This window comes from Pseudophryne corroboree, chromosome 6 (genome assembly GCF_028390025.1).
Source record: "Pseudophryne corroboree isolate aPseCor3 chromosome 6, aPseCor3.hap2, whole genome shotgun sequence".
Taxonomy (NCBI): domain Eukaryota; kingdom Metazoa; phylum Chordata; class Amphibia; order Anura; family Myobatrachidae; genus Pseudophryne; species Pseudophryne corroboree.
Window position 1 is genome coordinate 133,331,381 of NC_086449.1, and position 16,698 is coordinate 133,348,078.

At 48.0% G+C, this 16,698-nt stretch overlaps 1 long non-coding RNA gene across 1 annotated transcript in view; it reads left to right on the top strand.

Moving 5' to 3' along the window:
• Nucleotides 1–16,698, top strand: part of LOC134936686 (uncharacterized) — a 102,893-nt gene that overhangs the window by 13,615 nt on the left and 72,580 nt on the right. The window lies entirely within an intron of this gene.

Genomic DNA, 16,698 nt, shown 5'->3' on the forward strand with positions numbered 1-16,698 from the left:
TTTAGGATCAGGTGGTGTGTACTGGCTCCTCCCCCTATGACCCTCCTCCAAGCCTCAGTTAGGTTTTTGTGCCCGTCCGAGCAGGGTGCAATCTAGGTGGCTCTCTTAAGGAGCTGCTTAGAAAAAGTTTTTAGGTTTCTTATTTTCAGTGAGTCCTGCTGGCAACAGGCTCACTGCATCGAGGGACTTAGGGGAGAGAAGTTCAACTCACCTGCGTGCAGGATGGATTGGCTTCTTAGGCTACTGGACACCATTAGCTCCAGAGGGAGTCGGAACACAGGTCTCACCCTGGGGTTCGTCCCGGAGCCGCGCCGCCGACCCCCCTTGCAGATGCTGAAGATTGAAGGCCCAGAAACCGGCGGCAGAAGGCTTTTCAGTCTTCATGAAGGTAGCGCACAGCACTGCAGCTGTGCGCCATTGTTGTCACACACTTCACACCAACGGTCACGGAGGGTGCAGGGCGTTGCTGGGGGCGCCCTGGGCAGCAATGTATAATACCTTATTCTGGCTAAAAATACATCACATATAGCCCCTGGAGGCTATATGGATGTATTTAACCCCTGCCAGGTCTCAGAAAAACGGGAGAAGAAGCCCGCCAAAAAGGGGGCGGGGCCTATTCTCCTCAGCACACAGCGCCATTTTCCCTCACAGAAAGGCTGGTGGGAAGGCTCCCAGGCTCTCCCCTGCACTGCACTACAGAAACAGGGTTAAAACAGAGAGGGGGGGCACTTATTTGGAGATATGTATATATATATTAAAATGCTATAAGGGAAAAACACTTATATAAAGGTTGTCCCTGTATAATATAGCGTTTTTGGTGTGTGCTGGCAAACTCTCCCTCTGTCTCCCCAAAGGGCTAGTGGGGTCCTGTCCTCTATCAGAGCATTCCCTGTGTGTGTGCTGTGTGTCGATACTTGTGTGTCGACATGTATGAGGACGATGTTGGTGAGGAGGCGGAGCAATTGCCGGTAATGGTGATGTCACTCTCTAGGGAGTCGACACCGGAATGGATGGCTTATTTAAGGAATTACGTGATAATGTCAACACGCTGCAAGGTCGGTTGACGACATGAGACGGCCGGCAAACCAATTAGTACCTGTCCAGGCGTCTAAAACACCGTCAGGGGCGTTAAAACGTCCTTTTACCTCAGTCGGTCGACACAGACACAGACACGGACACTGACTCCAGTGTCGACGGTGAAGAAACAAACATATTTTCCTTTAGGGCCACACGTTACTTGTTAAGGGCAATGAAGGAGATGTTACATATTTCTGATACTACAAGTACCACAAAAAAGGGTATTATGTGGAGTGTGAAAAAACTACATGTGGTTTTTCCTGAATCAGATAAATTAAATGAAGTGTGTGATGATGCGTGGGTTTCCCCGATAGAAAATTATTGGCGGTATACCTTTTCCCGCCAGAAGTTATGGCGCGTTGGGAAATACACCTTAGGCTGGATAAGGCGCTCACACGCTTATAAAAACAAGTGGCGTTACCGTCTCCAGATACGGACGCCCTCAAGGAGCCAACTGATAGGAGGTTGGAAAATATCCTAAAAAGTATATACACACATACTGGTGTTATACTGCGACCAGCGATCGCCTCAGCCTGGATGGGCAGCGCTGGGGTGGCTTGGTCGGATTCCCTGACTGGAAATATTGATACCCTTGACAGGGACAGTATTTTATTGACTATAGAGCATTTAAAAGATGCATTTCTATATATGCGAAACTCTGGCATCAAGAGTAAGTGCGATGTCCATACGATGTTTCTGGACACGACAGTGGTCAGGTGATGCAGATTCCAAACGGCACATGGAAGTATTGCCGTATAAAGGGGAGGAGTTATTTGGGGTCGGTCCATAGGACCTGGTGGCCACGGCAACAGCTAGAAAATCCACCTTTTTTACCCCAAGTCACATCTCAGCAGAAAAAGACATAGTCTTTTCAGCCTCAGTCCTTTCGTCCCCATAATATCTGCTCAGGGATAGAGGTAAGGGAAGAAGACTGCAGCAGGCAGCCCATTCCCAGGAACAGAAGCCTTCCACCGCTTCTGCCAAGTCCTCAGCATGACGCTGAGGCCGTACAAAAGGTGCGGTGGGGGGTCGTCTCAAGAGTTTCAGCACGCAGTGGGCTCACTCGCAAGTGGACCCCTGGATCCTACAAGTAGTATCCCAGGGGTACAGATTGGAAATTCGAGACGTCTCCCCCTCGCAGGTTCCTGAAGTTTGCTTTACCAACGTCTACCTCCGACAGGGAGGCAGTATTGGAAACAATTCACAAGCTGTATTCCCAGCAGGTGATAATCAAAGTACCCCTCCTACAACAAGTAAAGGGGTATTATTCCACACTATATTGTGGTACTGAAGCCAGACGGCTCGGTGAGACCTATTCTAAATGGAGTCACTCAGAGCAGTGATAGCGAACCAGGAAGAAGGGGACTATATGGTGTCCCTGGACATCAAGGATGCTTACCTCCATGTCCAAATTTGCCCTTCTCACAAAGGGTACCTCAGGTTCGTGGTACAAAACTGTCACTATCAGTTTCAGACGCTGCCGTTTGGATTGTCCACGGCACCCCGGGTCTTTACCAAGGTAATGGCCGAAATGATGATTCTTCTTCAAAGAAAAGGCATCTTAATTATCCCTTACTTGGACGATCTCCTGATAAGGGCAAGGTCCAGAGAACAGTTGGAGGTCGGAGTAGCACTATCTCAAGTAGTTCTACGACAGCACGGGTGGATTCTAAATATTCCAAAATCGCAGCTGTCTCCGACGACACGTCTGCTGTCCCTAGGGATGATTCTGGACACAGTCCAGAAAAAGGTGTTTCTCCCGGAGGAGAAAGCCAGGGAGTTATCCGAGCTAGTCAGGAACCTCCAAAAACCAGGAAAAGTGTCAGTGCATCATTGCACAAGGGTCCTGGGAAAAATGGTGGCTTCTTACGAAGCGATTCCATTCGGCAGATTTCACGCAAGAACTTTTCAGTGGGATCTGCTGGACAAATGGTCCGGATCGCATCTTCAGATGCATCAGCGGATAACCCTGTCTCCAAGGACAAGGGTGTCTCTTCTGTGGTGGCTGCAGAGTGCTCATCTACTAAAGTGCCACAGTTATGCATTCAGGACTGGGTCCTGGTGACCACGGATTCCAGCTTGAAAGGCTGGGGAGCAGTCACACAGGGAAAAAATTTCCAGGGAGTGTGATCAAATCTGGGGACTTCTCTCCGCATAAATATACTGGAGCTAAGAGCAATTTACAATGCTCTAAGCTTAGCAAGACCTCTGCTTCAAGGTCAGCCGGTATTGATCCAGTGGGACAACATCACGGCAGTCGCCCACGTAAACAGACAGGGCGGCACAAGAAGCAGGAGGACAATGGCAGAAACTGCAAGGATTCTTCGCTGGGCGGAAAATCATGTGATAGCACTGTCAGCAGTTTTCATTCCGGGAGTGGACAACTGGGAAGCAGACTTCCTCAGCACGACCTCCACCCGGGAGAGTGGGGACTTCATCGAGAAGTTGTTTCCACATGATTGTGCACCGTTGGGAAAGACCAAAGGTGGACATGATGGCGTCCCGCCTGAACAAAAAACTGGACAGGTATTGCGCCAGGTCAAGAGACCCTCAGGAAATAGCTGTGGACGTTCTGGTAACACCATGGGTGTACCAGTCGGTGTATGTGTTCCCTCCTCTGCTTCTCATACCAAAGGTACTGAGAATTATAAGACGTAGAGGAGTAAGAACTATACTCGTGGCTCCGGATGGGCCAAGAAGGACTTGGTACCCGGAACTTCATGAGATGCTCACAGAGGACTCAGGGCCTCTGCCGATAAGAAGGGACTTGCTTCAGCAAGTACCATGTCTGTTCCAAGACTTACCGCGGGTGCGTTTGACGGCATGGCGGTTGAACGCCGGATCCTAAGAAAAAAAAAAAAAAAAAAAGGCATTCCGGAAGAGGTCATTCCTACCCTGGTCAAAGCCAGGAAGGAGGTGACCGCACAACATTATCACCACATGTGGCGAAAATATGTTGCGTGGTGTGAGGCCAGGAAGGCCCCACGAAGAAATTTCAACTCGGTCGATTCCTGCAAACAGGAGTGTCTATGGGCCTCAAATTGGGGTCCATTAAGGTTCAAATTTCGGCCCTGTCGATTTTCTTCCAGAAAGAATTGGCTTCAGTTCCTGAAGTCCAGAAATTTGACAAGGGAGTACTGCATATACAACCCCCTTTTGTGCCTCCAGTGGCACTGTGGGATCTCAACGTAGTCCTGGGATTCCTCAAATCACGTTGGTTTAAACCGCTCAAATCTGTGGATTTGAAATATCTCACATGGAAAGTGACCATGATGTTGGCCCTGGCCTCGGCCAGGCGAGTGTCAGAATTGGCGGCTTTGTCTCACAAAAGCCCATATCTGATTGTCCATTCGGACAGGGCAGAGCTGCGGACTCGTCCCCAGTTTCTCCCTAAGGTGGTGTCAGCGTTTCATCTGAACCAGCTTATTGTGGTACCTGCGGCTACTAGAGACTTGGAGGACTCCAAGTTGCTAGATGTTGTCAGGGCCCTGAAAATATAGATTTCCAGGACGGCTGGAGTCAGGAAAACTGACTTGCTGTTATCCTGTATGCACCCAAAAAACTGGGTGCTCTTGCTTCTAAGCAGACGATTGCTAGTTGAATGTGTAGTACAATTCAGCTTGCACATTCTGTGGCAGGACTGCCACAGCCAAAATATATAAATGCCCATTCCACAAGGAAGGTGGGCTCATCTTGGGCGACTGCCCGAGGGGTCTCGGCTTTACAACTTTGCCGAGCTGCTACTTGGTCAGGGGCACACCCTGGCTGAGGAGGACCTGGAGTTCTCTCACTCGGTGCTGCAGAGTCATCCGCACTCTCCCGCCCGTTTGGGAGCTTTGGTATAATCCCCATGGTCCTGACGGAGTCCCCAGCATCCACTTAGGACGTCAGAGAAAATAAGATTTTACTTACCGATAAATCTATTTCTCGTAGTCCGTAGTGGATGCTGGGCGCCCATCCCAAGTGCGGATTGTCTGCAATACTTGTACATAGTTACTGTTACAAAAAAATCGGGTTGTTATTGTTGTGAGCCGTCTGTTCAGAGGCTCCTACGTTTGTCATACTGTTAACTGGGTTTAGATCACAAGTTATACGGTGTGATTGGTGTGGCTGGTATGAGTCTTACCCGGGATTCAATATCCTTCCTTATTGTGTACGCTCGTCCGGGCACAGTATCCTAACTGAGGCTTGGAGGAGGGTCATAGGGGGAGGAGCCAGTACACACCACCTGATCCTAAAGCTTTAGTTTTGTGCCCTGTCTCCTGCGGAGCCGCTAATCCCCCTTGGTCCTGACGGAGTCCCCAGCATCCACTACGGACTACGAGAAATAGATTTATCGGTAAGTAAAATCTTATTTTTTTTCAGTAAAACAAAATGTTTTTGTTACTTGTTTATTTCAATTGTATGATCTCTGATCACTACCAGTGACGTCACTGCCCCCTGAGAGCATGATGTCATATTGGTGCTGCCCCCAGGGCTTCGTGCCCCATCAGTACCACTCACACACCCCTAGTGACAGCCCTGATCTCTCCAAAACAATAGTTACTAGTCATACAGTACTACAGTAGTTTAGATCCATCTTTTATGATAATGGCATCTCAGGATGGCAGCTAGGTGGCAACAGTGTGAGTACTCGGAACCGCCCTGACTTGAGTTAGTGTCATGTACTGTAGGTGTTCGGGGCGTGTACCAACACTCATGCTGGGAAGGGAATCCTGTTTCTGGTGGTTGTCTTGGACCTAGCATGGACTTGTCAAGTGCTGATACTAATGATCAATGGGAGGCACAGGTTTACTCTTGCAGACACACAAACCCTTGCATCAGTCCAACGGAATCTCGCATTAACATAAGGTGGTAGAGCTCAGTTTTAAAGTTGGTGCCTGCAGTGCAGGTCACTAACAGGGGGGGATGCACTAGGCAGCCCTGAAAAAAGATTTTATGAAGACTTCAAGGGCCGCAGCACATGTTCTGGGGACATGCTGTGCTGCGGCTCCATCACCTCCCTCCTGCGCCGCTGTATACTCCCGCGGCTTAGTTCCCGGGTACTTACAGCGGGGACGCACCGGTTCATTGGCACACTACCGCTGCTGCTCTCCAGGGTCGCGTGGCTGCAAAATGTCAGGGAGGAGGTAAGAGGGTCCCGTCAGGTAAATTGTGATCTGGCGTGATCCTTGGGAGACGGATCGCGCGGCTGGTGTGGACACTGTTTCGTACAGGAACCCCACTATATCAACCAGGGCAAGGAGCACAAGTCGGTTTTACTAAAAACCATTTGTCACAGGCTCCATAGTACCCGGTGGTGAAGTCCAGCAGAGGGGATAAGGCGCTGACCTGTAGCCCCTCCCCCAGCTCCAGGCGCCATCTCCTGCAGGTGTACCCGCCCTGGAGCTGCTTTCACTTTCTGCCTTACTCCCTGAAGAGATCTGGCGCCATATCCTTAGCTGGGCTGCTCTCAACGGGATTGCTGGGTTCTGTCTCCTCTGTAAAGCGGCCTGTCGCAGCGCCGTGCTATTACAGACACTTAAGTATTCTACATGTCATTTTAAACAATGTTAGTTAAGAACAAGTGTGCTTACTTCAGAATAGGTTGTACAAATATTCTGTGATATACATCCAGTATCTACTGTGCATTGTTATATCTTTCTGCATATACATATCTGTTGTTATATGTAAATTTGCTGGTCTAGTGCAGTATTATTTAGAGATGAGTGGGTTCGGTTCTCTGAGATACGAACCCCCCCGAACTTCACCTATTTTACATGGTTCCGCGGCAGCCTCGGATCTTCCCGCCTTGCTCGGTTAACCCGAACGCGCCCGAACGTCATCATCCCGCTGTCGGATTCTCGCGAGATTCTTATTCTATATAAAGAGCCGCGCATCGCCGCCATTTTCACTCGTGCATTGAAGATTGAACGGAGAGGACGTGGCTGCGTTCTCTCCCTGAAAAGCTCCCTAATCTGTGCTCAGTGTGCTGCAAATATCTGTGCTCAGTGTGCTGCAAATATCTGTGGTCAGTGTGCTGAAAATATCTACGTTCTCTGCCTGAAAACGCTCCATATCTGTGCTCAGTGTGCTGCAAATATCTGTGCTCAGTGTGCTTTATTGTGGGGACTGGGGACCACCAGTATAATAGTAGTACAGTACAGTAGGCCATTGCTGTATCTTGCAGCTCTGTGTCACTGCAAGTATCCATTCCATATCTGTGCTGCATTTTTGTGAGCAGTATATATAGTATTACAGTGCAGCATTTTGGTGACCAACAGTATATAGTTGTACAGTAGGCCATTGCTGTATTTTGCAGCTCTGTGTCACTGCAAGTATCCATTCCATATCTGTGCTGCATTATTGTGAGCAGTATATAGTAGGACAGTGCAGCATTTTGGTGACCAACAGTATATAGTTGTACAGTACATTAGGCCATTGCTGTAGTATCTTGCAGCTCTGTGTCACTGCAAGTATCCATTCCATATCTGTGCTGCATTATTGTGAGCAGTATATAGTAGGACAGTGCAGCATTTTGGTGACCAGCAGTATACATATATAGTACAGTACAGTAGGCCATTGCAGTATCTTGCAGCTCTGTGTCACTGCAAGTATCCATTCCATATCTGTGCTGCATTATTGGGAGCAGTATATATAGTATTACAGTGCAGCATTTTGGTGACCAACAGTATATAGTTGTACAGTAGGCCATTGCTGTATCTTGCAGCTCTGTGTCACTGCAAGTACCCATTCCATATCTGTGCTGCATTTTTGTGAGCAGTATATATAGTATTACAGTGCAGCATTTTTGTGACCAACAGTATATAGTTGTACAGTACAGTAGGCCATTGCTGTATCTTGCAGCTCTGTGTCACTGCAAGTATCCATTCCATATCTGTGCTGCATTATTGTGAGCAGTATATATAGGACAGTGCAGCATTTTGGTGACCAGCAGTATACATATACAACAGTATACATATACAGTACAGTAGGCCATTGCTGTATCTTGCAGCTCTGTGTGACTTCTAGTATCCAGATCAGTGCTCAATATCTGCTGCATTGTTGTGACCAGTATGTATACTGTACTGTGCGACGTGTGTTATACACCTGGTGATTATACATTCTGTAATCTGTACTGAGCGATGTGTGAGATACACCTGGGGATTATACACCCTATATACTGTACTGTGTGATGTGTGAGATACACCTGGGGATTATACACCCTATATTATTATTATTATTATTATTATCCTTTATTTACCGTATATACCCGAGTATAAGCCGACTTTTTCAGCACTTTTTTTTGTGCTGAAAAAGCCCCCTCGGCTTATACTTGAGTCAGTGCAGGAGACACGGAGGGCAGTGCAGTGTGAAGGAGGGACACGGAGCGCACAGCGCGCGCTTCTCCTGTGTCCCTCCTGCGTCTCCAGCGGCACTGAGGGGGCATATCTGGAACTATGAGGGCATATCTGGCACTATGAGGGCATATCTGGCACTGAGGGGGCATTTCTGGCACTGGGGGGGCATATCTGGCACTGAGAGGACATATCTGGCACTGAGGGGGCATATCTGGCACTGAGGGGGCATATCTGGCAGTGTGGGGGCATATCTGCCAGTGTGAGGGCATATCTGGCAGTGTGAGGGCTGTGTACAGCTAGAGCTGCATTTCCCACCCTAGGCTTATACTCGAGTCAATAAGTTTTCCCAAGTTTTTGTGGTAAAATTAGGTGCTTTGGCTTATATTCGGGTCGACTTATACTTGAGTATATACGGTATATGGCGCCACAAGGGTTCTGCAGTGCCCAATTACAGATTACATAAATAATCAAACAGGAAAACAGCAACTTACAGTTGATGACAGTATAGGACAAGTACAGGGTAAATAAATACACATAGTTACATCAGCAGATGACACTGGAATAAGTATCAGGTGGCAGAAGACTGTTGGATGTGGTACAGTTGAAGATTATTAAAGTAAGACAAAGGATAAGCACATGAGGGAAGAGGGCCCTGCTCGTGAGAGCTTACAATCTAAAGGGGAGGGGTAGACAGACATGGGTGACACAGATGGGGTACATAGAGAACGTGGAACAGAGGGTTAGGATGAGATTTGGCTGGGTTTGGTGAAGAAGTGAACCCCCAGAAGGCACAAGTCAATACTTAACATTGCAACATTTTACTGGGCTATACAGGAGAAAATTAAAAATAGGGGAAAATAAAAATAAATAAAAAAGAATCGATAACTTCTACCGCTTTCAAAAAGGTCAATGGAAGCTGAATTAATGGACACCTACCTCATGGAAGCCAGATACAGTATACCAGACATTACTTAGCAGAGTTAGGAATGAGTGCTTATGAAATACAGTAACGTTTTGTCATAATATTTCAGAAACTGCATGGCTGGTCTCTTGCACTGTTTTGCTCTAATACATCACCTGCTTTAGGATTTATATTCAAAAACATTATGTCTCCATAATCCCAAAAACGTCAGTCTTCTTGGAAAGTGGTTTGTGCCTTTGTAAGGGAAAGAGAACAAACGTTCTCAAACAACGGTTTCTCAATTTCTTTTTCCTCTGGGAAGGGATTGTGGAGTCGCAGGAATATCTGAGCATTTCTGTAATCAGAAAGCAGCGACTTTCTACAAATGTTTACGAATAATTCCAGTGATTTTGTCGTTTTCTTCCAGTAATTTGGACCAATAATACCATTGATTAGAACAAATAATTCCAGTGATTTTGTCATTTTCTTCCAGTGATTTGGACCAATAATACCATTGATTAGAACGAATAATTCCAGTGATTTTGTCATTTTCTTCCAGTGATTTGGACCAATAATACCACTGATTAGAACAAATAATTCCTGTGATATTGAGGTGTTTGTGTCGCTTAGCTTAGCCATCCAGCGACCACAGTGCACCTCTTTTTCTCTTTTCTTTGCATCATGTGCTGTTTGGGGCCAATTTTTTTAAGTGCCATCCTGTCTGACACTGCAGTGCCACTCCTAGATGGGCCAGGTGTTTGTGCCGCCCTCTTGGGTCACTTTGCTTAGTCATCCAGTGACCTCTGTGCAAATTTTAGGACTAAAAATAGTATTGTGAGGTGTGAGGTGTTCAGAATAGACTGGAAATGAGTGGAAATTGTGGTTACTGAGGTTAATAATACTATAGGATCAAAATTACCCCCAAATTCTATGATTTAAGCTGTTTTTGAGGGGTTTTTGAAAAAAAACCACCCGAATCCAAAACACACCCGAATCCGACAAAAAAATTTCAGGGAGGTTTTGCCAAAACGCGTTTGAATCCAAAACACGGCCGCGGAACCGAATCCAAAACCAAAACACAAAACCTGAAAAATTTCCGGTGCACATCTCTAGTATTATTGTTTTGCACCTTATATCTGCACTGTACTTGTGACTGAAGTGTGCCTGTAGCTGCCGTGTGATTTTTCATTTAGTGTATCACACCCTTGCTATCACTATATTCTGTGCCTTGAAGAGGATAAGTGCGTCAGGGTCCATACATCTTATATATATATATATATAAGATGAGCATGTGGAGGGATGCCTGACGTGTATTTATTCCCTAAATTGGGCAATACATAGGCCTACTATTGTGGCCTCCTGGGCTGCAAAAGGTATTGAAGTATGGGTCCAGGTATTGGAGAATGAGCTACCTTCGGATATTTCTGACATTGACAGACAGTGTCTGTCTCACATTACCACCACCTCCCAATATATTCAGGAGGCGTCCTCTGAGGCGGGCATCATGGCCTCCAAAGCGGCCACTATGTCTATTTTGGCTCGCCGTATTCTATGGTTGCAGTCCTGGAAGGTGGACTTGGATTCCAAGAAAACTCTGGAGGTGCTCCCTTTTAAGGAAGACATCCTTTTTGGAGAAGATCTAAACAAGATTGTGACTGACTTAGCCTCTGCTAAGCCTGCCTAATACTACTCCTTCTGCTCTGAAGGCCAAGGGTACTACTTTTCGATACTTTCGGTCCTCAGGTAAATCAAAGGGTCAGGTGTACTTGAGACAGCCTCGTACTACCAAGACCAGTAAGCCCAAATCTAAACAATCCTGGGCTGCCCGTCAGCCTGCTTCCAAACAGGACAAACCTGCAGCATGACAGGGTGGGCCTTCCCCTGGGGGACCCCAGGGTGGGAGGCCGACTCCTGCAGTTCACCCAGGTCTGGTTAAAGACCACTTCAGATGCGTGGGTGCAGGAAGTTGTCTCTCATGGGTAAGTGGTCTCATTCAGGTGGCGTCCCCCTCGCCAGTTCTGCACAACGGTCATCCCCTCGGATCCGTTGAAGGCGCAAGTTCTACACCTGGTTGTGCAATCCTTCCTGGAGACAGGAGTGGTGGTGCTGGTGTCTACCTCTCAGAAAGGCAGAGGTTACTACTCGACCCTTTTTCTAGTACCGAAACCCAATGGGTCTTTCCGGCCTATTCTCAACCTAAAATCACTGAAAAAGTTTTTGAGAGTTTCCAAGTTCCGTATAGAAACACTGCACTCAATTGTACTGGCCATGGAACCTGGGGACTACATGGTATCCCTGGATATACAGGATGCTTACCTGCATATTCCTATTGCCATTTCACATCAGCAATATCTGCGGTTTGCTATTGGCAACCTCCATTATCAATTCAGGGCTCTGCCGTTTGGACTGACCACGGCCCCTCAGATATTTACCAAGGTCATGGCCGCGATGATAGCTCATCTTCGTCAACAGGGAATCAGGATCCTGCCATATCTGGATGATCTGCTGATCCTGGCAAGCTCCCAAGATGTTCTCCTGAGTCATCTCCAGCTGACAGTGCAATTTCTACAAGCCCATGAGTGGCTTATCAATTGGAAAAAGTCCTCCCTGGTCCCTGCTCGGCGCATGGTGCATCTGGGGGCTCTACTGGATATGCCCAGCCAGAGGCTGTTACTATCTCCAGAGAAGGTCCTGAAAATTCAGGACAGGATCAGATACTTCCTCTCTCGCCCAAGAGTGTCCATACACTTGGCAATGCAAGTACTAGGCCTGATGGTGTCGGCCTTCGACATGGTGGAGTATGCTCAATTCCATTCTCGCCCTCTCCAGTGGTTAATCCTGTCCAAGTGGAATGGTCTGCCTCATCAGATCAGGTCTCAAATGATATCCCTGACTCCGGAGGTCCGCTTGTCTTTAGCCTGGTGGCTCCAGGATCAACAGTTGAGCAGGGGCCATCCCTTTTGGATTCCCCACTGGGTCCTCTTGACTACGGATGCCAGTCTGAGAGGCTGGGGCACAGTGTTCGAGAAACACTCTCTCCAGGGTTGCTGGGCCGAGGAGGAGTCTCTCGTCCCCATCCACATTCTGGAACTCTGGGCGGCCTTGAATGCATTGACACTGGCCCTACCTCTGATAAGGAACAGGCCTGTTCCAGTACAATCAGATAACGCAACCACAGTGGCTTACGTAAATCATCAAGGTGGCACTCAAAGCCGCGCAGCAATGATGGAAGTGTCAAGAATTCTTCATAGGGCAGAACGCCATCTGTCAGCAATATCGGCAGTGTTCATTCTGGGTGTCCTCAACTGGGAAGCAGATTTCCTTAGTCGTCAGGACATACACAAAGAAGAATGGAGCCTTCATCCGGAGGTCTTTCAACTCCTAGTGGACAAGTGGGGCCTACCAGATGTAGACCTGATGGCGTCTCGACACAATCACAAGGTTCTGGTCTTCGGATCAAGGACAAGGGATCCACAAGAAGCGTTCGTGGACACACTGGCAATTCCATGGGACTTTCAGCTGCTGTATGTGTTCCCTCCGGTGTCACTCCTGCCCAGGGTACTGCGAAAGTTCAAGCAAAAAGGAGGAGTCCTACTTCTGGTCGCTCCGGTGTGGCCCAGATGGCATTGGTTCTCAGACCTGCAGGGCCTATCGATGGAGCGTCCCCTACTTCATCCTCAACACCCAGACCTCCTTGTTCAGGGCCCTTGTGTCTACCCAGACCTGGCCAGACTCGCTTTGACGGCATGGCTCTTTGTTAGGGTCTCCTGCCCTGTGCTGCCACGTCGTCATGGCAACTGGGAGACAAGTGCTAGCAGAGTAACCTGAGCGCAGCTGATACTCCGGTTCGGGTCTTTTGCTGTGCAGTGGTTACAGGCTCTGTGCACGGTAGGGGATCCGGTGCTGGTTTTTGTGCTCACAGTCTGTGAGGTCTGAGTGGGGCGTGGACAGCACCTGCTTTATAAGGCCTCTTCTTAGGGTAAGCAGATGCTGCTGAATCTTTGTTGGTTAGTCAGTTCCTGAAAGTTAGCCAGTACTGTGTAGCTTTGTATTTGTTTGTTGCTTACTGCAAATAGGCCTGGGGATTTGGTATTACACTCTGCCAATCCAGACCTAGCAGTAAGACTGGAGTCAGTCGTTTAGCTTGCTGGGGTTCTGTTACTACTCTGTGAACTTAGCAAGTTTGCGGCTGTATTCTAAGACTTGCCTGTCTAATCCTGTCTCACTGTGCTAGATGTCAGGGGTCAGTTTAGTGGCAGTAAGCTGAACCTGTGCACTGCAAGTGAGAATTAGGATTGTGGAGACTCTCCTTGTGTCTATCATTCCATCTCTGACCAAGGAGTTTACTGCCACACCCGTTGGTAACCCTTTAGGGTTTTGCGGTTGCCCTTAGCAACAGCATTTCAGGTTCTCTACGTATTAAAACACAACATCTTGCTTTTCTCATCTGAGCATTACTAATACAAGGGAGACACCCAATTCCTTAGCCTCTGGGCTTCTCTGTTCACTTTGTGTGTATTTTGTTACCCTATCACCTTCTGTGTACGTTATGTCATATTCCCCAGTTTGTCTGTGAGTCCATTTGTTTTGCATAACAGTTCAAACACCAGTACATTCCTGCAGGCACTGGTGTGCATAACATATTCAGCAGCCTAATACTCCTGTTGAAATTTTGTGGGAATATGGAGCATACCCCTCAAAATACGTTGCAACAGGTGGTCGATCAGGTGCAGGTCCTGACTCGACAATTTAATGATTTGTCCATTAAAATGCACACCTCCCAGGCTGCTGGCGGAGCTCCCGCAGCAGCAGCACCTGCAGGGGTTAAGGAGCCGAAAGTAAATCTCCCGGATCGTTTTTCTGGAGATCGCTCGCAGTTCTTTTGTTTCAAGGAGAGCTGCAAGCTATACTTCCGGCTTAGGCCTCAGTCTTCTGGGTCGGAGATTCAGCGGGTGGGCATAGTGATTTCCTTGCTACAAGGAGACCCACAGGTCTGGGCATATGGGTTGCAGCCTGACTGTCCGTCGCTTAAAAGTGTTGACGCTTTTTTTACGGCACTGGGCATGTTGTATGATGACCCTGACAAGACGGCCTCAGCCGAGGCTCAGATTTCGATCCTTAAGCAAGGGCGAAGGCCAGTTGAGGTTTACTGTACGGAGTTTCGGAGGTTGGCCCATGATACCCAGTGGAATGACCCAGCCCTGAGACACCAGTACCGAAGAGGTCTTTCTAACCAGATAAAGGACCAACTGGTACAATATCCCTTGCCTGATAGCTTGGATCAGCTCATGCAGTTATCCATCCGGGTGGATAGACGGCTGAGAGAGCGTAGGCTTGAAAGGGAGACTGAGATTTCCTTCCTTCCCAAGGGAACCTCAGACTCTGAGGAATTTTCCGAGGAGCCTATGCAGATTGGGGCAACCCGCCTCTCCTCGCGTGAGAAGGCGCGGAGGAGACAGCAGGGGTTGTGTTTGTACTGTGGGAATAAAGGTCATGTGGTAGTATCATGCCCAGAAAAGCCGGAAAACTTCAGGGCCTGAGGGTGATGGGAAATATCCTGTCAGGCCAGAAGTCAGAATTTCCCAAGAAGACTTTTATCATTCCGGTGACCTTGAAGATCCTCGGTCAAATTGTCAAGACTGAGGCCTTTGTGGACAGTGGGGCCGACGGGGTTTTTATGGACCGCCAATTCACCCTGAAACACTCTGTTCCCTTAGTACCCTTGGCATCGGAAATTGAGATTTGTGGGTTAAACGGGGAACCATTATCCCAAGGTAAAATTACCTCTTGCACTAGCCAGATTTCTTTGTTTATTGGAGCCACACACTCTGAAAAATTGTCCTTTTATGTGACTGTCTGTACTTTTGCCCCATTGGTGTTGGGGTTACCCTGGTTAAGGGCCCACAATCCTCAATTTGACTGGGTCTCTGGGGAGATTCTTAGTTGGGGTACTGATTGTTTCAGGAGTTGCTTGAGCCTTCCAGTCAGGCTCTCGCAGCTAAGTTTGCCAGGATTGCCAGGGTGTTATGCAGATTTTGCGGACGTGTTCTCCAAAAAAGTTGCAGAGGTACTACCTCCCCATCGCCCCTATGACTGTGCCATTGATTTGTTGCCAAATGCTAAGCTTCCCAAGAGCAGGTTGTACTCCCTGTCACGTCCTGAGACTCAGGCTATGGCAGAGTACATTCAGGAGAACTTGGCTAAGGGATTTATCAGACCTTCACAGTCTCCAGTTGGGTCGGGGTTCTTCTTCGTGGGTAAAAAGGACGGTTCGTTGCGACCCTGCATCGACTTCAGGGAATTGAACCGTATCACGATTAAAAACTCATACCCACTGCCTCTCATTTATTTCGGTCTTGTTTGACCAGCTTCGTACTGCCACCATTTTTTCTAAGATTGACCTACGCGGTGCGTACAATCTAATCCGAATAAGAGAGGGGGATGAATGGAAGACTGCCTTTAATACCCACTCAGGGCATTATGAATATTTGGTGATGCCTTTTGGGCTCTGTAATGCCCCGGCAGTCTTCCAGGATTTCATGAATGATGTGCTCAGGGAATATTTGGATAGATTCTTAGTTGTATACTTAGATGACATCCTAATCTTCTCCCATTCCCTGGAGGAACATCGGAAGCATGTACGCTTAGTCCTCCAGAAACTCAGAGACCACCGGCTTGGGGCGAAGCTGGAGAAGTGCGAATTTGAAGTTCAGCAAATCGCATTTCTAGGATATATTATCTCCCCAGAAGGTTTCCAAATGGAGGGTTCCAAGGTACAGGCAGTCCTGGATTGGGTGCAGCCCACTAGTTTGAAGGCGCTTCAGCGTTTCCTGGGCTTTGCAAATTTTTATAGACGATTTATCGCTGGATTTTCGTCTATAGTGGCGCCCTTGGTGGCACTCACTAAGAAAGGGGTGGATGTTGCTCACTGGTCTTGTGAGGCTAAAGCGGCTTTTGCTCGTCTCAAAAGGGCATTTGTTTCGGCCAAGGTGCTGCGACACCCAGATCCAGAGCGTCCTTTTGTGGTGGAGGTGGATGCCTCTGAGATGGGTATTGGGGCAGTGCTTTCTCAGATGGGAGTGTCTGATAATCGCCTTCATCCCTGTGCTTACTTTTCCCGTAAATTTTCGCCTGCCGAGATGAATTATGACGTGGGTAACCGGGAATTGTTGGCTATTAAGGATGCACTCGAGGAGTGGAGACACTGGCTTGAGGGGGCTAAGTTTGTGGTCTCAATTCTCACTGACCATAAGAATCTGGCATATTTAGAGTCAGCGAAGCGTCTCAATGCCAGGCAGGCACGATGGGCTTTGTTTTTTGCTCGCTTTAATTTTTTGATAACATATCGCCCTGGGTCAAAAAACATCAAGGCTGATGCGC